Source organism: Panthera leo, chromosome A3, assembly GCF_018350215.1.
Source record: "Panthera leo isolate Ple1 chromosome A3, P.leo_Ple1_pat1.1, whole genome shotgun sequence".
Taxonomy (NCBI): Eukaryota; Metazoa; Chordata; class Mammalia; order Carnivora; family Felidae; genus Panthera; species Panthera leo.
Genome location: NC_056681.1, coordinates 4,193,076 through 4,218,700, shown reverse-complemented (window position 1 = coordinate 4,218,700; position 25,625 = coordinate 4,193,076). Strand labels below are relative to the sequence as shown.

Genomic DNA, 25,625 nt, shown 5'->3' with positions numbered 1-25,625 from the left:
TCAATTTTGAGAGTTCTTTATATATTCTAGATGCTAGTCTTTTATTCAATATATTATTTGCAAATATTCTTTCCAATGTTTAAAAAATAGATAATTTAGAGTAGTTTAAGGTTCACATCAAAATTGAAAGTACAAAGATTTCCCACATACTCCTGGCCCCCACATCGGCCTGACCTTCCCCACTATCAATACTCCGCACCAGAAGGGGCCATTTGTTACAACTGATGAATGCACACTGATACATCATCATCACTTAAAGTCTATAGTTTAAAATAAGGTCACTCTTGGTGGTGTGCATCCTATTGGTTTGGACAAATGTATAATAGTTTTGCCATTTCCAGAATGTCATATAGTTGGAATCATACAGTGGGTAGCCTTTTCAGATTGGCTTCTTTCACTTAGTAACGTGTTTCAGTTTCTTCCATGTCTTTTCATGGCTTGAAGCTCATTTCTTGTTAGCACTGAGTAATATTCCATTGTCTGGATGGACTATGGCTTCTTTATTCATTCGCTTACTGAAGGACATCTTGGTTGCTTCCAAGTTTTAGCGATTATGAATAAAGCTGCTATAAATATCTGTGCAGGTTTTTTTGTGGGCATAAGTTTTCAGCTCCTTTGGGTAAACACTAAGGACCATGATTGCTGGATTATTTGCAAGAGTATGTTTAATATCATAAGACACTGTCATTGTGTTCCCACCAGCAATGAATGAGAGTTCCTCACCAGCCTTTGGTGTTGGCAGTGTTCCAGGTTTTGGCCATTCTAATACGTATGCAGTAGCATCTCATGGTTTTAATTTGCAATTACCTATTGACATATGATGTTGAGCATCTTCTAATATGCCTACTTGCCACCCGTATATCTTCTTTGGTGAGGTGTGTATTACGGTCTTTAGCTCATTTTTTAACTGGGTTGTTTGCTTTCTTACTGTTGAATTTTAAGAGCTCTTTGTATGTTTTGGATAACAGTCTTTATCAGATGTCTTTCACAAATATTTTCTCCCCATCTGTAGCTTATTTCCTCATTCCCTTTACACTGTCTTCCACAGAGCAAAAGTTTTTAATTAAAATGTTTTTAATTTTAACAAAGTCTAGCTGATTGGCTATTTCTGTCATGGATGGTGACTTTGGTGTTTTATCTACAAGGTCATTGCCAGCCCCAAGGTCATCTAGGTGTTCTCCTATGTTATCTTCCTGGAGTTTTATAGTTTTGCATTTTGCATTTAGGTCAATGATTCACTTTGAGTTAATTTTTGTGAAGAGTGTAAGGTCCGTGTCTGGATTCATTAAAAAAATTTTTTTGCATGTGGATATCCAGTTGTTCCAACATCATGTGTTCAATAAAGCTTCTTTTTCATCCTCTTGAGAGTCTTTTGCAGAGCAAAATATTTAATTTTAATAGTCTAATTTATTCATTTTTTTCTTTTATGAATTGCATTTTTGGTGTCATATCTAAGAACTTTTTGCCTTCACCTTTGGTCCTGAGGCTTTTCTCCCATATTTTATTCTAAAATTTTTTTATTTTTTAAAGTTCATTTATTTTGAGAAAGAGAGTGAGTGGGTGGGGGAAAGGCAGAGAGAGAGGGAGAGAGAGAGAGAGACAGAGAGAAAGAGAGGGAAAATCCCAAGCAGGCTCTGTGTAGTCAGCACAGAGCCCGACACAGGCTCAAACCCACGAACCATGAAATTATGACCTGAGCCAAGATCAAGAGTTGGATGCTTAACTGTCTGAGCCATCCAGGTGCCTCTTTTCTAGAACCTTTATGGTTTTATGTTTGACATTTAAATCTACAATCCATTCCAAGTTCCTTTTTGTCTAAGGTGTGAGGTTTAGCATAGATTTTTTCTTTTTGCCCAAGACATGCAATTGCTCAGCATCATTTGTTGAAAAGATTATCCTTCCTTCATTAAATTGCTTTTGCACCTTTGCCAGAATCAGTCAAGCATGTTTGTGTGGGTCTATTTCTGGGTTCTTTATTCTGTTCTATTGATCTATGTGTTTATCTCCATCAATAACACACTGTCTTGATTACTGTAGCTATATAATAAGTCTTAAAATTAGATAGTATGATTCCTCTGACTTTATTCTCCTTTTTCAAAATCATTTTAGATATTCTGGTTCATTGAGATTTCCATATAAGTCTTCGAATAAAATTAATACTTCTAAGTTAGCTATTAAAATCTATTGAAAAGGGAAACACAAGTTTGATCTTTTAGCTACAGACATACTAAGTGACATCAGAATAAAAATATATCTACTGCAATTTAAAATATTCATTTGTAAGTCATGTGAAATGATCTCTTGGACCACCAGGTTGGTCCAGACCCTCATCTCCTAGCACCACTGTATTGGGAGGGAGGCTCTCCATGGAATGCTAGCTGTGCCCTTTGGAGAAACCCTGTCCCTTGTCTAGGGCTGGCTCAGCAGTGGCTGACTGGCTGCCCAGCAGTTCTCTGTAAGATGGCTTGCAGCTTCTGGGTTAACCCAAAGATCAAGCTCTGACCAACTGTGAGGCCCTGTATAGACTAAATGAACCAGTTTCTCCCTTGTTCTACTTGAGTGTCAGGTGGAAAGAGTCAGGAATTGGCAGTGGGAATAGGGTGAAAGCCATGAAAAAGCAGAGACACGAGGGAGTGAGGCACACAGAAAGCCGTAGACACCTGTATAAAGGTTATCCTGTCCGCCATGGTGGAAGCACTGGTGTGCCTCCTCTGGCCTGGCAGCACCCAGGGAAGGTGGGGAACTAGACAACCAGGCACTCCAGAGCTGTCCTAGGTCCTGAACAGTCCTCTTCCCTTGGTAAGACCTCAAGTCCATGGTTGGGATGGTCTAGATACTCTTCTTCAACAATGCCTCCATGCTTAAGGGAGGGTTTCCAAAGCTTGGGGTTCATAGAAACTGTGGGTGGCACAGAACCTGGAGCTGAATAATGATGCACTGCCAAAATGAGAAGTTAGCCTAGCCTAGGCGGGTAGGTGCTTAACACTTAGGCCCTCTTATCTGCTTTTAACAAAGAGAGGTGGCCTTGGCTTTAGAGCTCCTGATGAGCATTACTCTTTTCAGGTAGATTTTCATCACATTGTTGTCTTCATTGTAGTTTTTGATAGTAATTTGCTCATGCATTTTTTTTTTTCTCCTTGAACAGGGCCTAGTATAGAGTACAGGTTCAGATTCTTAGCCGATGACTAACTGAATGAATTGGACGTTTTTTTTTTTTTTTCATAATTATTTGATTTTTTTTTTTTTTTTTCCTTTTCTACTCCCTCTGACTCTGAGCCCCATGAAGGCAGGGACGGGCTGTGCTTTGCTTTTCCTTCACTGTTTTGTTCGTAGGGCCAAGCAAAGTGCTGGCACAGGAAGCCCTCGAATGCGTGACTATTGCTTGTCTTGGTTAGCAAGCAGACAGGTGAATGAGGAAGGCATGGGAAAGTCAAAACTAACGGCCTGGCCTTGCTCTCTGTTTTGGCTCCTGTAGGAAGCTGATGTAACTGGCTCGTGTGGGCCCAGTGCACTGTCCACGTCAGAAACTTGGCTGGTCATTCCTTCCTCGAAAGCCTCTTTGCAAGGGCGCTGGTCTCTGCACTGATTGCCTCGAACACACCCTGTCTTCCTTCACTCCCATCACAGCCGGCCCGGCCCTACCTGCCTCTCCTGGTTTCACACCCACCTGGGACTTTGCCGCTGGCCAGGAGAAAACCGTTTCCAGGGTCTGGACCCTGAGTCCTGCCTCAGGGTCCCACTGAATGGGGGCCCAGAGTGAGGCCTGGTCAGCTTTTCTTTTTGCCTCTGGGAAGTCAGCTGGAACAGGAGTCTGAACTTTAATTTCACTTTCTCTTTTTGCTGGTCTCTAATCATCTGCCACGTCCTGCGGACCGTACTGCAAGCCTGGCTGAAGATTTCTTCAAAAGAAAACCCCCAACCAGGCCGGACACATTAGTGTTGTCAGCACGACTGTTACCCTCCTTCAGAAGAAAGGTCAACAAATAATTTCAGCTTTGTTTAAAGCCTCTTTAATGGATTTTATAAAATGCTCTAATTACCAATGATTATCCATCGAAGTGCTTGCAAGCTTTTTAAAGCCTTTCTACACCCATTTCACTTTGTTCACACAGAGTTCAAGTTCTCTGGTGTACTTAAGCAAGAGGAGGCATTTCTTTTCTTATTTATTTATTTTTTTGATCATGTAATGTGGAGTGTTTGTAGGGCAGGCAGGCTCTCTCTCGTCTTGGTCTGAAGCAGAGAGCTTTCACTCTACTCTTTATCTTGTTGCCCAATAAGAAATGAACTGCCATCTATATGATTCGCAAGTTCTTCTTGTCAAACATACTGTACTTGCCGTCTGGTTTAGTCCGAATCCCATGCGGTGTCTCATTTGAGCCCCACCGCGGGGAACCGGAGGGTCCACTTGGACAGGATTCTCAGCTTCTGCTGCACTACGGACATTTGAGCTGGATCATTCTCTCCTGGCGGCGTTTAGCAGTATCCCTGGATGCTACCCACTGGGTGCCAATAGCACTACACCCCCGTTGCGACAACCACAAATGTCCTCAGACCTTGCCAAATGTCCCCTGGGGGGGGGGGGTGTCAAAATTATCCTTGGTTAAAAACTGTTTTTAGAGGAGGCGGCTGAGGCTCAAGGCCCATCAACGGGGGACCGTGGGGCGGGTATCTGCTGGCACAGGGTGGGGGGGGGCACGGCAGCCCCCAATCCAGCAGAGCGCGCCACCTCTTCCTCTCCTGTCCCCTATTCTGCGTCCCGCTGCCTGTCCTGCTGCCCATTTCCAGCGTGAACGTCTCCATTCGGCAAAGTTGCCTCCTGGAGGTTAAGGGTTTCATGTTCTGTTCTTCCGCCTCCGAAGCCTCAGGCTCCCGAGGATCAGACGACGGGTCCGCTTTTCGCACCGCCCGGCAGGGGACGGCGCGCCGGGGGCTCTCAAGCCAGTCGGGGGCGCGTGCCCCACAGCGCCCCGTGAGCTCGCGTGGCTGTGCCCCTGGGCGGGAGGGGCGGGAGTGGAGCCACCGGGCTGGGGGCTAAGCCGCCGACGGCGCCCCCGGGCCCCCGGAGAACATTCTGCACTCCTCGTGTGTCCCCCGTCCCGCTGGAACCGCGGCCTCGGGCTCACCGCTCACCGCGTGCCGCGCGACCTCACCCCGTGCACCGTGACGCCGCCCCCTCAGCGTCTCCCTCCGCCGGCTTCCCTTCCCGCGCAGGTAGTGGACTCGGGCGACGGCTCCACGGCGGGGTGGGCGGGCGGGAGTGCGCGTGCGCGGTGCGCGCGCGCACGCGCGCGCATGCGTCGCTCACCGCCTTTGCGTGCGTGTGCGTTCGTGGTGTGGGGACGGGCGCGTGCGCGTGTCGTGATGGCTGGCGCTGCTCTTCAGGGCCCAGGTGCCCCGTGGGGGCTAACCTCACTCACGCTTTGGAAACGCTGGATTGAACAAGTGGAACGGGGTTCTGAATTGCAGGACTTCTCAGAGCCTTTAGCTGCTAATGTGCTCCGTGACTCTCACAGGACAACACCGGATACAACAGTTGCCAAAGTCTTTTGACCACAGGACCCGTTTTCTTTTCACGGCGTACCTTCGCGTCGCCGCTCACGCGATATTCTTCGGGGAGAGTGTCGTCCGGATGGGAAGGCGCACCTGATTCCCCCTCGTTGGCCAGTTCTTAAGGTAGCTTTGAGACCAGGAGGGTTAAGAAGGGACCCAGTATGGAGACCCCAACGCCCCTTGGGTTTGGTGGCTCCCAAGAGGCTGGATTCTGAGCAGGACCCTGGAGAAGAGGAAGCCTTCCCCAAGCCGTGGCGCTAAGTCTGGACGACCTGACGCGCCTGTCCATGTCAGTGGCCGTGGCAGTGAGCGGTGTGGCCGCAGGAGCCGGGGCCGGGGGTTGCGGGGGAGCCCAGAGGGCGACGCGCCCACCCTCCTCCCCCTCCTCCTCCATCTCCTCCTCCTCCTCCATCTCCTCCCCCTCCTCCTCCTCCTCCTCCTCCTCCTCCTCCTCCTCCTCCGGGGGAGAGGTGAAAGGGGCTAGAACGCAGGAAGAGAAGGGAAAACAGAAGTTTCCATTTGTACCGGATGGTTTTGTTTTTTTATCTGTTTGCAAATGTTCAGTGTAATGGTTTGAAACCCAGACGTGTAGCTGCCGCCGCCCACACACAGAGCTGCAGTGGCACTGAGCTTCAGCAGGCAAACCGTATCACCAGCGTCGGCCATTAAACCCGAACCCACACCAGGGCAGGCTGCACACCTACCCCCCGGTGTCCCTCTGCCACCCCCACCACCGCCCCGGCACCCCCGACACCCACCACCCTCCACACACACGATTTTTTTTTTTTTTTTTTTTAAATTTCCAGCACTCGGTTTTCTCTAGAGAAGGCATAGAGAGAAGCAAGGCAGAGATGGGACGAGCAGGGAGAATACTCCTGCCTCATCGGAGCCACCGGTTTTCCGGAGAGCGCGGCAGCCCCCACCTGCCTGTGGACTGAGCACGTGAAGGTGAGAGAGGTCTTTGTGATTTCTTTATGCACCTGGAGGTCTGGGATGCAAGGCCAGATGAAGGGACCTTAATCCTTGAGCCTTGTCTGTTGCCTCCCGAGTGATTATATCAGGCAAGCATGATGGATGCTTCCTTCCAAGCACACATAGTTCTCTCTGACACAAGCCCCCAGTCAGGTCCCTGTGAGAGCTTTTGAACCAGGGGGCTTCTGATTCCCCCCTCCTCCACTTTCCAGCACAGCCTCCCAAGCCTGAGCTGTGGAATAAGGTCTGAACCCGCCTTTGGCTTGACCTGTTGATTTCCACCTGAGGCTGCTAACCCTTCCTCCCCGAAGCGAGCGCTGACCCCATTCTTTTGGGGCCGTGTGGAATGGGGCTCCATGCAAGGGGCTTTGGGAAACCTGTTTCCCCGGTGGCCCCAAGCCCAGTCATCAGAAGCAATCAGACCCAGCTGTCCAGCTAATCTGTACGAAATAGGCTTCCTTCCCAGTAGAAATCAACAAAGTTTAAAATAGAAGGGACTGTAATCGGAAACAAAGCTATAGAGTTCTGTGTGTGATGCAACAGGGTAGAAACATCCGCATGGAAAATATTAAGGACAAATTACATAGCTCCCAGCCATGTGAGCCAGGAAAAGAGATGATTTCCTTGCTTATTAAGCATGTTTGTGGGCCGGAGGGTAGCCAAGTGGGGACATCTCTTCTGGAAGGTTTGAACCACACAACACGAAGGAGAGAAATAGAAGAACAACAACAAAGATGGAGGGAGAGAAAAGAGGCCATAATCTAACGTACACGTAGGAGAGAAACAGATGAAAAAACTCCGAATTCTGTGCAGTCAGGGGATGAATCAGTTGGAATAGACCTATTTTTAGTTTTCAAGATCTGCTGTTACATTTTGCCTGGCATTAATTAGTGTCACAGGCATGTTTCACCCACTGGTTCAGAAGGGCCTTAGCATGTCATTCAAAGCGGGAGACGCCGGCCCTCGTGTATGGGCGCCCTCCGGTCCTACGAGTCTGTCTCCGACACACACGTGTCCAGAATGTTCTGCTCTCTGACCTTGCCCTCTCTGGGCGTATCCGTTAATCTCTTGGCTCCAGCCCTTGGAGGTCTGGCCACTGGCCAAGAGAGAGTTGTGATTTTGCCATGCTTTGTTTTTCCAAAAGGAAAGGCTGTACGAGCTGAAATTGGGGGGGGGGAAGAAAAACGATATTGGATCATAGCTTACATAAACAAAACTGGCTTTGGAAACAACTCTGCCACCCCAGAGAAGAAGAGCGAGGTCCCCGATCTCCAAACAAGGCTGATTTTGATAGAGCAGATTTCATGACCGAGGAACATCTTCCCGATGTAGTTTAGACACAGTGTAATATTTTAGCAGGAACTAATTTTGGGGCTAGGTTGATCGCATGTTGGCACGGTCGCATGTGTGTGAAGCTAATTACCCTGAAAAAGCCTGTTGGTGTTTCAGAGCTGAGGCTGTAAACCTGACGAGCAGTTTAAATGTAGGACTTAGCATGGGCGTGGCACCTTGCTTTCCGAGGTGACAACAGGACAGCAGCCAGCTTGAGTCAGAGGCAAGAATGAGAGGTGGAAGGCCAAACGGTAGTGGAGCTGTGGGGACAACTGTTTCTGTATCTTTGCAACGATGATCCGGTCAATAAGAAAGTGGGAGTACATCAGGGGCCCTAATCACAAGAGACCCGCCTTCTGTTCTCTGACGTTATTCAGACTGTTCTCCTGCTGTCCTAGAGTCAGACCGCGTCGCCAGCTGCTAATGGTTCAGTGCCACTTGTCACGGCCTGTGTAGGTCTTCGTTTAGTTTACAGTTCACTTCTGGTTGGCCCATCCAAGACAGGAGCGTGGACGATCTCTTCCGAGCAGGCTGGGAGAGTTCCCAGGGCATGGGGCTGGCCTCTGTGTTGAGTGTAGAAACGGAGTGCAGATGAGCCCTGGCCAAGTCAGTTTTCAGTCCTGAAGAAGAGGTGCCAACTGAATTTCTGAAGTTGAAGAGCACGGGTCAGAGGGTATGAGGAAGCAGGGCACTGACCTTGGGTGTCATGCCCTGAGGCCCCACCCCTTCCATCCCTCCACCCAGACAGCTGATTCAAGGGTCTTGGGCCCCCCAGTCTCAGTTAAGTGCCTTGGCCCTCCTGACCACCCCATGCCCCTTGAATGCTGCTGGCCACATCCTTCACCAGGGCATCTCTGTCCTGGCATCCTGAGCAGGCAACGCTGGGTTATTCTGGGCTGGGGACACCTGTGTTCAGCCATGGTGAGAGGTCACGAAGCGGGAGGCAAAGAATCATCTCTCTATTGGTAATAAGGATCTCTGGCCCCTTTCAGGCCAGCCGTGTCCGTGGCCATGGCTGTACAAGCTGAGGGCCATCTCAGCATGTCAGATAAGGCAGGTGGCTTTCAGACTTTTGAGACCTGACTTGAGGATGCCATTAGAAATCAAAGGAGATCTTCCTCTGGTGCCCAAAGCCTATAGAGTTCTTTGATTGCTTTGTGATCTCTTTATGCGCGGGGAGGACCGATATACGAGATCAGATGAGATCGTAATCCTTGAACCCTGTCTCAGTGGTGATGAAAGTCCCAACTAGAGAAGGTCCTGGTCCTGCCTCGTGCTGTGTCAGGGAAAGGCTTTACCTGCATTTCTCCCTTTCATCCTTGCCAGGGGCCCGTGAGGCTGGTGTGCTCTCCCATCACTGCTTTAAGGAGGAGGAAACTTCAACGTTCCCCTTTTATTTTTAGTGTTTTTATCTTAAAAATATGAAACATCTGCATTGCACTCCATAGAGCATCCATTGATCGTACTGTGAAGTCACACTCGCCGCTAAAAAAAAGAAATCCGGAAGGAAAATGGTCACTCCCAAGCGTGGCCCGTGTTCACCTGTAGGGTCAATAGGTGGTCCTTCCGTGGCCCTTCGCCCATTCCAGAAGGACAGGTGTCCCGGCTGGAGAAGCCCGAGCTGAGTCCACTGGAGGGTCAGCCTGCAGCGCCCCGGGTGCAGTGCTCTGTGCACATTTTGTGTTTGTGCCTTCCGCGCTTGACGGTGACTCCCGGTCAGAGGTTGGACTCCCCGAGCCGTGTCCCTTCCCTGCCACGGCTACCCACCCCCCGCGTGAATAAGGAATTGGGCACGTGCTCACCCCTGTGCTCTGCAGAGGGTCCCAGGCGACTGGTGTGTGATGGGGAAGCTGGGCAAGGGGCTCGGGGGAGGAGGCTCTTACCCGTGTGGGGCGGGGCTCTCCTGGGAGCCCCCAGAGGGAGAGCCTCCCTCCCCAGCGGCCCCTGCCCACGGGCCCTCCCTCTTCCTCTGCGACCTGCCACGGGCCTCACATCCTGAGAGGAACCCTAGAAACGGGCCCTGTTGATGCAAACACACGTACCCTTCGCCACAGGAAGCGTCGCCTCACGTTCGCAGCGACAACCACCGGGCTCCTCGCAGAAACCAAAGAGGAACAGATTTTAGATTTTTAACTAAGTTAGGAAACACACGTCCCTCCCTCCCTCTCTCAGCAATTTTCAGTTCACCTCACGTGTAACCTCTGCGCTCCCTGTCCTACACTGGGAAGCCGGGCACTTAGGAAATCAGGTCCGTGTTCTCTGGGTGTGGGTGGAAGCCGTGAGAAAAGAGAGCGTTAGGAGCAGTGGAAGCCGGTGGGCATCGAGTCCCGGTGGCGTGGTCACATAAAACGACAGGATCCCCAGTTACAATGTGAATTCCGGGTATGCAGCCAGATAACGTTTTTGTCTTGCTTTTGGTATAAATGTGTCCTCAGTACTGCACGGGACATGCTCACACTAATGTTTTATTCATCGTTTCTTTGAAATTCACATTTAACTTGGCACCCGCATTTGTATATATTTGCTACATCTCGCGACCATAGGGGCACAGGGGGCCCAGCATCCGAGACCCCGAAACTGCATCCGGGAAGAACGTGGGGCCCGCTTCTCCACCCAGACTTCCCCCCGGCCCTCCGATAATAGCAAGGTGGCCCGTCGCACTCTGGCAGGTGCTCGGCACCAGGCAGATGCCAACGTTTTCTGTGCGGGAAGGGCTCGTTGGGCGCGCCCGCTGGAGGGGTGCCGTTTTATCGGTCGTTCGCGGGGAGACACTGAGGCCCAGGGAGGCGGGTGTGACTTGCTGGGAGCTCAGAGTCAGCTCTTGGCCCGTCTCACCACATAGTACTTTCTAGTAGTGGGTGGTAAGCAGCACGAATCACTGAGAGAAACCAGGCTTCAGAGGAGCAGTAATGACAGGTTAGCTTGGGAGTGCTCTGTGCAGAGATGGGAAGGCTGTGTCAATACGTGCAAATTATATGCAAATACTTTGGCCCCCTCGCAGGCTCACCTACCTGATGGGGACCCCCCCCCCCGCCCCCCGCCAGCACAGCCCCTGCCACCCTGGGTTTCTGGCAGGCCAGGTGTACCCGGCTGAGCGCTGCTGGGCCCCTGGCGAGGTCCACGTCCCCAGGCGCACGTGGGCCGGGACAGGAGGCGTGTGTGTGTGTGTGTGTGTGCGTGAGCGAGTGCACACACGTGCTCTCTCTGTGCGGATGAAGACGCGAGGGGGCTGGCGTGGAGGTGGATGTGTGGGGCTGGAGGAGGCGTGTTGACATGTGCGTGACTTTGCCGCCTTGAGCTGTGCACGCAGGCTGCGTGGCTCCCGTCTCCTGGGGTGACCTCTCCTGAGGCGGGAGGCAGCCCCTTTCTCTGGGCACCCTTGTGCTGAGATGGCCGGCTCTGGATGCTACTGAGGACAGTAACTGCAACCGTCACGCGCCCGTGACGTCTGCCCGGAGGTCGGCCTGTCCCGTGGCGAGCGCCTCGTACCTGATTCTCCCGAGTGCCTGTGTGATGATGATTGTCCCCGCTTGACAGGCAGGCGGATACACCGAGGCTTTGACGAGTAAGGTGGCTTGCCCACGACTGAGGAGACACCCGGCCGAGCTCACCCCCAGATGCCCCAGGCTCCTGCGGCCCGCCGCCCAGCCAGGTGCATCACTGCCCGCTGAATCAAAGACAGTATTCAGACCTCGATCCTGGGCACGGACTTTCTGAAGAGGGAGCGCCGTCTTGAAAAGTTCTGGGTGGGGGTTTGCGTCAAATGAACTGAGATGGTCTGGGATTCGTATTCTCAGAGTTAAGACGGCTGGCCTCGGACATCGGGGGCACTGGGAGGCGTTCTCCGAGACGGGGTCTGAGCACAGGGGCTGCTGACGGAGAGGGGGTCGCCCGTCTCTCTTGTTAGCTGAAGCAGGGAGCTCGGTGTCGTGGGGACACGTGCTGGTGGGGCCGGTAGCCTGGGTCTGAATGGCGTCTTTGCTGGCGACGGGCCGAGTGGTTGGCTCCAAGCTGCCCCACCTGTGTGAACCTCCCTCTCCTCTTCTGTAAAGCGGGCGTGCGTAGTGACCGCCTGCCCCCCGTCGTGGCTCGGAGGTGTGGCTGGCCTGTCCCCCCACCAGTGTTGGCTGTTATTAGTCTTTGCTGTGCGCTGGGGGCCGCAAGAGGTCCGGCGGTAGAAAATGTGTGACTCTGACCTTTGAAGGTCCCGGCGTCCAGAGAACCAAGCGTTGGGATCAACAGTAAGCTTTGGGAACGCCAGGCTGGCGGAGCAGGTGCGAGCAGGAGCACAGGGCACCGGTGGGGGGGGGTGGTGGTGTCCTGAGCTGTTCCGTTTGGGGGGAGGGCTTGTCCACTCTTTCACTCCTGCCGGGCGGCAGCCTCGGAGCTGGCGACAAGGTAGAAAGGTCCCCGGCCTGTGGGGTTTGCGTCACGAGCAAGCCATGACACCTGTAACGTTCCGTGACAACCGTGGTGAGTCCGGAGGTCCGACTTGGCCTTGGAGCGGGCATCTCAGAAGGCTGCCCTGGGGGCTGGGGACGGGCTGACAGATGAAGGCCTCGCGGGGACGGTGAGGCAAGGGGGAAAGGAAGGAGTTCTGGCCGTGGGGCCCGGTCCTGACGGGGCTGGAGTGTGAGCCGTGGCGAGGCCAGTGCCGCTGGGACGCAGGAACAGGATGCGGGCTTTGGGGAGGGACTCCAGAGGCGACAGAGGCCGGGGCCCCGCGGGTCGTGCAGGCTGAGCAGATCACGGAGTTACGGGACCCCCAAGGGGTTGTCACTGGTGTGAGGTGCTGGGTGTAACCGTGTGTTTGGGGGCTGTCCCTCTGGCCGTGGAGTGGAGAGCGGGTCTGTGAGGGACAAGGGGGAAGGTAGGTACTGGCTTGCGCCAGCCGTGGCCCCACGACCGGACCACAAATCCTTCCTGGCTGCCCTCGTCGTCCCCAACCTGCTTGGTGCCTGGAGTGGCGTCTGCACCGACCCCGTTCCTGAGGTCCCCCCTCCCCTGGCCTCCCCGCCACCTTCCTTGGGAGAACGCGTGTGTCGGCTGCTGGCCCGCTGGCTCGGAGTTCTTCCCCGCCGTGCCACGTTCTGCGCGGCTGGACCCGAGGGGAACAGGAAGGAGTCTGCAAGATGTTCAGCGCGCTCAGGATCCGCTGGCTGCCTCTGGAGGAGGTCAGGGCCGCTTCCCGTTTGTCCTCACGGGACCAGGCGCATCTGCACGGGCTGGGCTTCCCGGGGAGGCCGCGAGGTGAAGAGCGTCACTGTGCCGAATGCTGTCCGGGCGGCTTGGGTCTCCCAGCTGCCGGGACCTGATTGGGAGGCTGGCGGGACATGCCTGCCTGTCCCCGTGGGGGGCAGGTCAGAGATGGGGTGTCCCCGCCGTGCTGAGCTGCCGAGGGACAGGGACTCTGCGGGCCAGACCAGCCTCACAGAGGGAACTACCGCCCCGTGGCTTCGCGCTGCGGCGAACTCCCTTGAAAAAGCCACAGGTGACATTTGCCCTCCCAAGGCGGCCGAGGCCTTGTTCAGCAGTTACTTATGAAGCACCTACTTGGGGCTGGGCCCAGAAAGTTAGATTTGTGTCCATCTTTTCAAGGAGGGCATAGTGTAGTGAGAGAAAGTGTCGTGTCCGGTGGTCCTTGCGGTACACTGTGCTGGGAGCGGGGGGCGGGAGGCAGGAGGTGGAAGCTGCCACGGGGCCCTGGAAGGGGAGGGGGTCCCCGCTGCCCGAGCGAGTTGGGTCATGCCTTGTGGAGGACACAGCATTTAAACAGCCTGGATCCATTTTTCCCCGCTCAGGGACAGGGAGGCGTGCACCCAGAGCTGGGCTTCTCTGAGGATGCACCTCTGCATGTTCACACACGCGGCTAAATCCCGTAGAAGGCGTGTGCGGCCCCTTTCGAATGGGCACCCGTGTGGTCTCGTCTCCGAGCAGCTTGACGAGTGCCAGGTTCAGGGCGGAAAACAGTAAGTGATTCGGTAGCGCACGTCCTTTGCTAGGAGTTTTGTTTCGGCCCCTGGGGGGTCCCGTATGCTCCACAGCAGCACATGTCAGATTTCTTCTTCTTCCATTCGCTCTCTCTCACGCGGTGTTTCCCTTCTCCAGACTCTGTGAAAAGTTCCTTCCTCTGTTCTGACCCTGCTGTTTCTCTCGGCTGCTCTCCCCACCTTCACACCTCGTCTGATCTTTTCTTACAATACAATTTCTCCTGTGGCCTAAAAAGCTCTGCATCGTCCGTTGTCTGCCCGCCCTCTGCCCTGTCATCCTGCTCTCTCCTCTTTGCTATTATTACTCCGTATGCCCTTGGCCTTCTGCCGGCCTTAACCTGCCAATGGAGTGCTTGCCCCGGAGCCTTTGTACGTAGTGATCCCTCTGTCTGGAACCCGTTGCGCTCGTGTTTCGTCATAGCTGAATCTTTCTTATATTACAGGTCTCTTCCCAAGGATGCTCCCCCTTCCCTTTCTCTCACCCCTCATCAACCCATTCCATTTTTCTGTCTTCAATACACTTATTTTTCTCGGAAATTACCCCACTCCTTTATGTGTTTTCTTAGTTATGATTCTCTCTCTCACTATGCTGTCGGCCTCACGAGGGCAGGGACCTTCTCTGTCTTCTTCTCCCCTGATCCTCTGACCTAGAACAGACTTTAGAACCTGGCTGGTACTCAAGAAATATTTGGTGAATGTGTACCTGTTGAATGCAAATCCCCAGACACCTGGGGGGGGGCAATGTCTTCATTTTTCATTGCTCTTTTGGGCTAGTATCTGCCTGTTTGGAATTTACCCGTATTTTCTCCCCAGTTATCTTGATTATGCATCACAGGAAAGATGAAGAGCATGTCGGTGAAGCCCAAACCCTCTCAAGGCAGCGGGAAGTGAACAGACTGCACGAAGCCAGGACACCTTTTAGCGGTCAGGAAAACAGGCAAGGCTGGGCACACGTGTGCATCGTGTGAGCGTGTGTCTGTGTCTACACACACGTGCAGGTTACACCAGGACAGAATTCGTGACAGCCAGAGCTCGGCATCACGGGTAGTGGCGTGGGCTCTGGCGAGAGGCGGGTTCTGGTCCCCCTTCTGTGATCTTTAAAACGAGGCGGGTGGCAGATCGGCTTTAGCTCGAGTACCGAATCTGGCTGGAGGTCCGGGCAAAGGGGCTTCTGATGCCTGGCTCTGTGGGGAAGAGCACCGTGACCAAGTAGCCATGGGTGTTGTCGGGGAGGGGATACGCCCCTGTACTTGGTGTTGCGGGGTCACGTGATCCCTGCAGTAGCTTTAAGTCTAAATTCCAGGAGCCCTCGTCCTTCGGGAATGGTGGGGGATGGGTTGGGGAACCTGAGCGAAGGGGCCAATTCTCCCACTTGGGAAGACTTTATCTTCAGAGCCTGGTCTTGACAGATGTGCTACAGAAGCTCTCTCCTGGAGGGCAGCAAGTGATAGACAACCCCAGGAAGGTCTGGGTGAGTTGTGTGTTTCTCCTGGGGCTCAACCAAAGTCCCAGAAGTTCCCAGCGCTTAAAGGCAGGTCCTGCTGGGAGCTGGAGGTCCCCGTGCCGCCGGAAGCGTGACATCGAGGTCATGCCGTCTCTTCCCTCTGGATGTGGACGGCACTCTGAACTCTGGCTTTGGAGGGAAATTGGGTGGCTTACAACTTGAGCTCTTCTTCCTTCCAAAAGGGCTTTGGGGGAACTTATGGTAAGAACACACCCAGGGGGTAGAACAGTGGGAAGTAAAGCCAGAACGTGAGATCAGAGGCCACCGAGAGGAAGAAGAGAAAACCAAATCTCCAGGAAGGTCCAGGGCCTCTCAGGCCGGGACTTGGATTCGAGGAACAATCATCATGTGGTTTCATAAGGACAAAAGGATTCTTGGCTTGGAGAAGTAGCTGGCAGAGGCTAGTATACAAATCTGTGTTTTAATCTGTTTATTGAAATGTTTAAACATATTGTTTTTGTAAATACATCCAGAAGACACTGATTAGCCAGTCTCCCAAGGGGTGGGGCGGAGTGGGGTGGGGGTCTCAACCCTGCCATTTTGTTTCCCATCTGGACCAGTGAACTCTTCTCCTTAAAGAAAGAAAAATAAAACCCAAAGTCCTTACGTAAGAAACTTTTGGGATGTGGGGGTGGGGGAAGAAACCAGTTTTTCTTGTTATCGTTGGAGTGTAAGGCTTTTTCTTTCTGCTCTAAAAACTTAATCCACAAAAACTGGGTGACGCCAATGAAATCACTTCAGGTGCTGGAAATGATTTCAGTTTTATGCTCTGTGATTAAAAGTCTGATAGCCAGGTGCGCCTTCCTAAATAGGGATACAATTTGTAGGGAAACAAAACGCCCTGCCTTCCCCTCGCTCTTCGTCTGTCACTCAGGCAGCCAGGGGCGATGGTTTGCGGCAGGCAATTACCGCGGAGAACATCGGGTGTAATGGGCCCTGGGAGGCTTTGTACCTTTCCCCCGACGCCGCAGTCACCGGGGCGAGGCGCGAGCCGGCTGCGTGGACCGTCTCCATCAGCGCGATGGGAGCTGTTCCGGAAAGGGGCAGGGAAGGGGGGCCCGTGTTCCCAAAGAGCCTTCGCCGCGCGGGGAGCGGACGCTTTGGGGGAGAGCATCTTGTGAGTCAGAGGGACGTCATCTCAGTGAAGTGCTGCTAGTCTCTCTGGACGGAGCCTTTTAAAAACTTGTAACACTAGGGAGTTATCTTCACGGACGTCATAAACGTGTCTGAGGGCCGCATCGGTTATTATGACCGTAATGGCGATAACACGGCTCGGGGGCACGGTACGTGGTGAAAGCAGGTGCATCTGAAGACACGTGTTCTAACTACAAAGATCACGCGCGGCCTGGTGATGAGGGCCGCGGGGGACCGGCCCCTTCCTGTCACGGTGCCCCTGAAGGGAAGGGCGTTGGCCCCCGCCCCCCAGAAAGGCAGTCACGAAGTCTGGGCCGGGGCTGGGCTGGACCTCCCAGCCCAGCGCCCCTTCCACGATCCCACAGCGCCACTCTCCTCAGCGGAAGGAAGGAAGGAGGTGGGGGAGAGCAACACTCTCGGTGGGAATAAAGTTTCCATTTCAATTATTCAGCTGATCCTTGACCCCCATTACCATGGATAATCAAAAGCTGGCTGGATGCATCATATTTTAAATAAAAACATTGTTTAAGTGGCCCCGAGGACGTGCAGACAGATAATTGCATGGGGCACTCGTGCAATTACCCTTTCGGGGGGGGGGGCACTTTTCTCTCTGCACAGAAACGGGAACGGCGGCCCTTGGCTCGGGGTCACACATCTGTGGAGTGCTCCTCTCCGAAGGGGCTCGGCAGGCACACCTCGTTTCCCATCACACGGGCTGTGATTACAAACCTCTTCTGACAGTGAGGAGAGTGTGTGGGGGACGCTAAGGGGACCGGAACCCAGAGAGGAATAGGCTTAAATGCACACCCGAGTGCGCGTGTCCCCAAGGCACCGTGCTGCAAAGTCCCCAGAGCTGCCTCTGCTTGGAGGGTGGGCCTGCCCCCCCCCCCCCAGGCTTTCCCTGTCAGGCAGGGTCCCCTGGTTTGTAGGTTTGTAAGCCTCCCGGCACGCGGTCTGGGTTTGGCCTGGGGAGCCAGGGGTTTGATAGGGTTTATCGCCCTGCGGACGTGGACAGAGGGCTGATCCTGTGCCCGCATCGCGCAGAGATGAAGTGTTTGAGACACGCGGGACGCCTGGCGGGAGAAGGGGTGCCCACACAGAACTGGGCGTGCGCTAGGAGGGTCCACCTCGGGAAGGGATGGCGTCCGTCTCGCTTGGCCTTGTTTGGCCTGGGTTCTTCGTGCGTCGTGGGGAAACAAACATATCCACCCGTTCTCATTCATTTATTCAACACATACTCTTTGGGGACCATGGCGCTGTTCCAGGTCTACTGAGCGCTTTGAAGAGCGCCACTGGAGTTGGGGCCGAGAAAGGCAGGTGGCAGGATGCGGGGACGGGGACAGCACCTGGGGACCAGCCTGGGAGAGAGAGTCTGGCAGCCACTGTTGACTCATGAGGCAGCGAGAATTGCTTCTTTGCGAGGAGGCTGGGCCAGTCCCCGGAAAGTCTGGGGTGACAGGTGGCTGTGTGCAGAGTTGTAAGAGGGGGACTGGCTGCAGCCTGTGACTCTCCCTTCCTCTTTCTGCCGCGGGACTGCGCAGTCGGGGGGCCTGGGGAAGGTCCCGAGACCAAACCTCAAAGGCAGCGGACCGTTCTGTCCTTTCTGGCTGTGGCTTCTCAATAGGAACGTGTGTGTGTGTGACTCTTCACGCCTGTTGTCACCGGGATCCCTGGGATGTCTGAGGTCTTCTGGTTTTGCTGCCACCGCTGCTTGTAACTGCACGAGGTAGCTGTGTTGTAAAGATGAGGCACCGAGGACTGGGGTGTTGCCCTGGCGAGGGAGCGATAGATCTTTTTTTGTTTCCCTGGGGGAAAAAAAGAGGTTGGAGAAAGCAAGGTCACCATTCTTTGGAAATCACGTTCCTTTGTTTTGGGTGACTATTGCCAACGCTGAGCTCAGTGGTTATCGGTTGCACCTGCTCTGGAAGCTTGACCTACATACGTCATGGCTCTACGTTGAGGTGCAAGTCGCCTACCATGAAATCCGTCCTCCGAAAGTAGATGATGGAGTGGTTTTTCACATATTCACAGAGTTGTGCAGTCACCGCTATGGTCTAGTTCCAGAAGATTTTCAGAACCCCCCAAATAAACTCTGTACCAATGAGCAGCCCCACCCCCCCCCCCCCCCCCCACTCCCCCAGCCCTTGGCAACCACAAATCCACTCTCTCTCTCTCTACAGAGTTGCCTATTCTGGACATTTCCTATAAATGGAAGCCTACAACTTGTGGCCTTCTGTGTCTGGCTTCTCACCCTTAGCGTCGCATTTTCATGGGTCACCCACGTGCTGGCGGGTCTCAGGGCTTCATTTCCTTTCTGTTGCCTAATGATATTCCTTTGGATGCATGCACCGCATTCTGTTCATCTGTTCCTCCTCGATGTGTTTACCTAAAATCAACTCCAAAGGTTTTTGTTGTTGTTGTTACTGTTTTTAAACAATGTTTGAGTTCTTGTATAGGAAGCTTCTTCATTTGTGTATCTCAATGAAGTCTGTTCAGACTGTAACTTTGGAGGAAAAAGGCTCTATGTCCTTCTGGAGGATATAGAGGTGGATTTGTTCTTGAGGATCTCCTTAGCCACACCTGGGGCCACATCTGGCCCAGGCCCCTCAGAGAATGGGGGTGGCAGCGGCCCAGGGAGCCACCTCAGCCTTTTCTGTTTCGGTCCCTCCTTTCCCACAGTGCCCAAGCTGCCGGGGCCCTCCCCACCGCAGGCGAGGCCCGTGTCTGCCGCTTGGGTGAGTGCTTGGGTGTGTCGTCGGCTCTGGCCAGCTTGTGTTCCCAGGAAGACCCGCTCCCACTCGCCCACGGCTGCCGGGTTCCCTCCCCGGGGGGAAAAGGGCACTCACAAGTTGTCTCCTCCCAGCTTGCCTCCTGCTGCCCCTCTACCTATCAAACTTATACACATCCTGCAATGCCCAGCTCATCTGTCATTTCCTCCAGGAAGCCTCCAGAAACCCTCTTCCTCGGGGCTCCAGCAAGGCTCTGTTTACATGTCTGATGTGGCCAGGGGTGTTTCTTTCATTATTTAATGACAGAAGAAGTGCAAGCACCAATAAATCAGAACGGATGGGGTCAGTGCTAGGCAGGTATTTACTCCTTGTTTGCTGGGTTGTGGAGATTTCTGGGGGTCCCAGAGGAGGGCAGGGGACACTGAAGTGTGGCCTCAGGCTGAGTTCCGTCTCGCTTGCGTGGACCACTTGCATCAGAGCTGGCTCTGCGTCGGTCACTTTCCCATTTTCACCTTCACATTTCCTGTGGCCTCTGGCATAGCCAGTGACGTGCGTGCCTGCTCGTTGATGCTGGGGGAGGGGGGGCAGGGGTGGGGAGTCGACGCCCTGTGAATCTGCACAATTTGGTTCTTCCAAAGCCTAGATCACTCAGCCAGATGAAACTCTCCCCCTTCCCAAACCGAACCTAGCTGAACATGACCAGCTAGATATTACTGATGGCAAAGTGGGCAAAGAAGCATCCTCTCTCCAGTGAAAAACTGGCAAAGCAATAGGAAACCAGCTTAAAGGTGTTACTATGCCCCCAGCCTGTATGGCCGTGTGGCATCTGGTCTGTCCTGTCTCTCCCCTCAATGCACGTCTTTCCAATAGTGTGCCCCATTTTGCCTGTCAGGCTCCACCACTCAGACAACTGTATTTTTCTCTCTCCATCACCCTCACGTTTGCTCCTTCCAAAGTCGTGGGGAGAGAGGGGGGCTCACTGTGGGTGCACAACTTAAGGGGACCCAAAACGCAGCCATCAGGATCACAGTTACTGCAGTATGTTAAAAATAAAAAAGAATGCAGTTCCACGTGGAACAAAATATCCAAGTTGTAAATAGAGACAGCATCACAGAGATCCTTGTGAGGTCTCCTGCCATCATCACCTGCAGTGGGAATGCTCGTTCTGGGCCCTGGGGACCCTCCAGGCGTGCACGGAGAGGCCCTGCAGATGCTCTTTCCAAGGCCACACCCAGGAAAAGGGCCACCCTGGCTCCATGTCTCCCCAGCCTACCCAGAACGTGTGATGCAGTGGGCCGTGTACCTCCCTTTCTGGCAGCCGTCTCTGTTTATGGGTTGTTAGATCAATAGTCACAATTGCTAGACGTGAGCTGTGGCTCTGTTTTTTCCCCTATCTGTGTCTATCTCTTCCTGTTTTCTAAGGGCCGCCACTGTGACATTAAGTGATGTATAGAAAATAGTGTACTTCCTATTTCTGAGCCAGCCTGGGTTTCATCTCTGCTTCAGTCTCCTCCATGCTGCTCAAAATGGTACTTTTTCTCAGTTAAACACAGAGTTGATTCAAAGGCCAAGCAATGGGGGAGCCATCCTCTTTTGCTTTATTTTCTAAGACATAGGGAGCATCTCTCTCTCCCTGTGACCTTCGAGATGCTGCCTGCAGAGTGGGGACCGGTGGAAGATGTCTCAGACACCTTCTCAGCAAAGAGTCACAAACTCCCTACACGCAGTGGGAGGAAGGCGCGTGAACCCCTGGCTTCTTGGGGTGGCCAGCGCACACGTCTTTTCTGGAACCACGGGTGTCTTCTCGGTTTCCGGCTAGGTCACTCGTGTTTGAGTCGGAGCATCATTGGCCAAAGATCGTCACTCTTCGTAAAGGTATGTGACATGCCCTATGGGATAAGCATGTAGAAAATGGAAGCTTAAAAAAAAAACAACCAAAAAAACCAAACTTTTTTTTTGTACCCTGTGTTCTTAATGATGTCTTTATCTTCAAGCACGCAGTTAAGAAGAAATACTACATAAAACCGGGTCTGACCCGGTTCAGTCATTCTCTCGTGCGCCTAACAGCACTGTTGCTATTTGTCAAAATATTTACTGCAGTTCATAATGGCTGTCAGAAACCAGGTCCACAGCCCATGTTCGATTAAACAAAAAAGGCAGACTAAACCTATAAGGCGATTTGTGGCTTTGTAAGCAGTTTTTCCCCATTGCTAGATCTAATTAAAATGACAGTGTGAATGGTTCAGAAATATTAGTTACGTGAGCCCAAGAGTTTGAAAGACTGAGTGTACAGGACACTATAAATATTTAGGTATTTGATACAATCCTATTTATAGAGAGTCTCCCGATCACCCAAGGGTAGCATTTTTCAGTGAGATTTACAAGGGACCACGGACCCTGGTCCACGTACTTAGACACATACTTGGCTTCCCAGTGTCCAAAATAGCTGAGAGCTGGAGGGTCTGTCAGATAAGGCATGGGACCGTGCTCTGAGAGGTAGCGTGCTTCTCTGTTCCCGTAGCAAATCTTTCTGTAAGAATGAAACCAGAGATGTTATCGGCCAGAATGCAGCGAGGGGCAGGATGCAAGCTAGAAGAACGATAGTGTCGGCTGGCTGGGAAAAACAGAATAAACGTCAGGGCCGGTTTAAAATAACGTGCCTAATTCTCCTGCCCCAGAGATACGAGCAGGCATTTAGGGTCGCGAGGCTGATGTTAATTAGAGCGGGTGTGTGGTTCTGCAGCGATCTTGGGGGCTGGGGGGAGATTCTGAGAAGCCGAGGAGTGAAGGTGTGCTTCCCCCATTGTACTTCTGCTGGGAAGTCAGGGGAGGGGCACGGTCCCGGAGGGGGAGGTCCGTGTGAGCAGGGTCACCCAGAAGAGCCTAAATGATCACTGCCTGGTGGCCACTCCAAGAGCCGACTAGGTACCAGGCAGGGACCCTTCTCCTGGTAGAGGTCATACACATGGACGCAGAGAACCGAGCTTGCGGAAGGGGGGTGGGAGGTCTGTTTGATTAAGGGGGGGGGGAACCTAACAGGCGGAGCACCTGCCGTGCACACACACATCACATCTACTGTGTTGTCCGATTTTCTGAAAAAGCGGACACGAGCCCCACTTCCGAGATCAGGAGCGCTCGGCTTGGAGAGGGTGGGTGGCTTATCAAAGTCACAGAGTTTGTGGGTCGCGGCCGCCTCAAAGGCACGCTCTGTGTCTGGACTCCGGGCGTTCCGGCGCTCACGCCGCCCCTCTGGACATGGTGCCACGGCCACGGCCGAGCTGCCCCGGGACGGCCGCATTCGGGGATTTCCGCAGAGCCCGCTCGGGGCGTCCGGAGGAAGCCTTGTCTCCGCTCTGGCTGGCAACCGAGGGAGGGGCTTTTGCAGACCTTCATTGCTCCAGCTGTAGTTTCAGGAGGACCGCTTTGTGTTCAAAGCCACGGTGGAGCCTTTCCATCTCTGGTCGCGATGTACGATGTCCTTCGAATAGAAGGGCATGTAAAGAAAAGAGGTCGATACAGAGAAGCCCGCGTCAAGGAAAGTGCTGTGCGTTGAGTCCGTTTCTGCCAGGGGGGCCCTGTGGCGCTCCAAGCTGGGGACACGGTTTTAGGGAAACTACAGGTGCTGCGTTAAATACACTGACTCCTACACTGGAAAGGTGGTTCCTGTTTCAGTTCTCTTTTTATTTACTTACTTACTATTTCTTATTTTAATAAATTAGTCTTTGTGTTGAGGTCACTGTAGATTCTCATGCGGTTGTAAGAAATAATCCAGAAAGATCTCACCTTTTACTCACTTTCCCCTGATGGAGATCTTGTAAATCACAGGTACCCCTTGTGGTCATGCTCACTTTTCTCCTGCCTTCCTCCTCTTCACTCCCCGGAACCATCAGCCTGGACTCCAGTTGTATAATTTATCAATTCAAGTGTGTTACCTGAGGGTGTTGTAGGTAAGCCAGTCTGACAATAAATTATATTAAAAAAAAGGGGGGGGGATCACATGAATAGAGTCGCACGGTGTGTAGCCTTTAGGGATTGACTTTTTTCGCCCTGTGTAATTCTCTGCAGGGGTGTTCCAGTTGCTCTGTGTATCCATAGCTTGTCCCTTCTTACTGTTGAGTAGCCTACGATACGGATGCACCATAGTTGGTTTCAAGTCATCTGTTGAAGGATATCTGGGCCGCTTCCCGTCGTTTGCTCTTACAAAGAGAGCTGCTGTGGACACTCATGTACGGGCTTTTGTGTGGACGTAACTTTTCATTTCTCTGGGATAAATGCCCAGGAGGTGTGGACTGAATGGTAGTCGCATGTTTACATTTGTTTTTGTTTTTGTTTTTTTTGAAACTGCCAAACTCTTTTCCAGAATGGCTGTGCTACTCCTTGTTCACACGGCCACTGTATCCAATAACTTCCACATCCTCGCCGACGTCGGATGTTGTCGTGCTTTTTGCCATCCTGATAGATGTGCAGTGATATGTCACTGTGTCACTGTGGTTTGAATTTGCGTTTCTCTGATGGCTAAAGCTAATAATGTTGGATGTTTTTTCATGAGCTTGTGGGTGTGTAGGTACTGTTTTCACTGTCTTATCAGGAGGGACTTTCACAGAGCAGATAGTTTTCATTTCGATGAGACCTGTTGATCAGTTTCCCTCCTACGGCCTGCGCCCTTGGTGCCGGGTCTGAAAACTCTTTCCTCTGCCCTCAATCCTGAAGATTTTTCTCCCCTGTTTTTTCCTAGAGCCTGATGGTTTTACATTTTACATTCAGGTCTGTTTCCCATTTTGAGTTAATATTTGCTGAAGCAAGGTATGAGGTCTAGGCTGACCTGTATTTTTTGTGCCCTGTGGGTGTCAGTTGCCCCAGTGTCATTTGCTGAAAAGGTTACACACTCCTCGCTAAATTGCCTTTGAACCTTTGTTCAAAATCAGTTGGGCATTTACGTGTGGTTCTATTTCTGTTTTGTTTCTTTTTTTTTTAAAGAAAATTCTGTTCTGTTGATCTGTGTGTCTGTTCCTCAGCTAATACGACACAGTCTTGATTACCGTGCTGTGTAATAGGTTTTCCAAGTCAGGTAGACTGGTTTGATTCTTTCTATTTTATTATCCTTTTCCAAATGCTGAGGTATTCCAGTTATTTTACCTTTCAATGTAAATTTTAGAATAATCTACGCCCACACGAAATCGTACTGGGATTTTGATAGGAACTGAGTTCAGCCTACGTAGTAGTCTGGAGAGAACGGACGTTCTTTACTAAGGTCAGTTTTCCGGTCCACGGACACAGTGTCTCTTTCTGTTCACGCGTTCTTACACTGAGTTCTTCATCAGTGTTTTACACTTTTCAGCATATACGGCCTGTATGAGCTTCATTAGATTAATACCTAAGCATTTCCTTTTTCTTTGAGTGTTTATAAATGGCATTGTGTTCTAAGCTTTGGTTTCCAGTTGTTCATTGCTAGTAAGAAAACTGGAACTGACTTTTGTATGTTGAACTTGTATCATGTGACTTTGATGAACTTATTTATTCTAGGAATTTTTTTTTGTAGATTTCTTGGGGTTCTCTACATAGACAATCGTGTCATCTGCAAAAAGGACAGTTTTCTTCTTCTTCTCTACCCGTCTGTCTTTCATTTCCTTTCTTGCTTTATCGCACTGTCTGGAACTTCCAGAACTATGTTGAATAAGAGCTCAAAGGGAGACGTCTTTCTCTTGTTCTCGATCTTCAGGAGGAAGTGTTTCTTTTCTTTTCTTTTCTTTTCTTTTCTTTTCTTTTCTTTTCTTTTCTTTTCTTTTTTTTCTTTTTTTTTTTTTTTTTTTACCAGTAAGTGTAATATTGGCTGTAGATGTTCTGTAGATACTTTTCATCAAGTTGAGAAACTTTCCCCCTGTTTCTCTTTTCTGAGAGATTTTATCACAAGTAGGTTTTGACTTTTGTCAAAAGCTTTTCCTGCAGCACTTGATACAGTCGTGTGATTTTTCTCCTTTATGCCGTTAAGGCGGTGGATTACCCTGATCCATCGCTGGGCAACCCTTGGCCATGATACATGATTCTTCTCACATCGTAAATGTGTTTGCTAATATTTTTCTCCCATCTGCATTCGTGAGAGATATTGCACTGTAGTTTTCTTTTTTGTACCGTCTCTGGTTTTGGTGTCCGGATGATGGCCAGATTCATGCAATTAATTAGGAAGTGTTCTCCCCTTTTCTGTTTTCTGGAAGAGGTTATATAGAATTCGTGTTAATTCTTTTTTTAAACGTTGTGTAGAATTCTTCAGTGAAACCATCGGGGCCTGGAGACTTCTTTCCTTGGAGTTTTAAAATTACAAATTCAGGCTGCTTAATAGAGGGCTCTACAAATGAGCTGTTTCATAATTGGTGAATTGTGGTAGTTAGTGCTTTTTGAGGAATTTGTCCATTGTAT

At 51.9% G+C, this 25,625-nt stretch overlaps 1 protein-coding gene across 7 annotated transcripts in view; it reads left to right on the top strand.

The window, feature by feature from the left end:
• Positions 1-5,353: 5,353 nt before the first annotated feature.
• Positions 5,354-25,625, top strand: part of ZNF831 (zinc finger protein 831) — a 125,661-nt gene continuing 105,389 nt past the window's right edge. For 5 of the 7 annotated variants that reach the window (XR_006200333.1, XR_006200334.1, XM_042930529.1 and 2 more), the window contains exon 1: positions 20,694-21,086. The gene's annotated coding sequence lies outside the window, so the exon portion shown is untranslated. Of the gene's footprint in view, positions 5,674-6,356; positions 6,499-20,693; positions 21,087-25,625 lie in introns of those variants that run through there. The other 2 variants (XM_042930526.1, XM_042930525.1) reach the window with 1 other exon arrangement.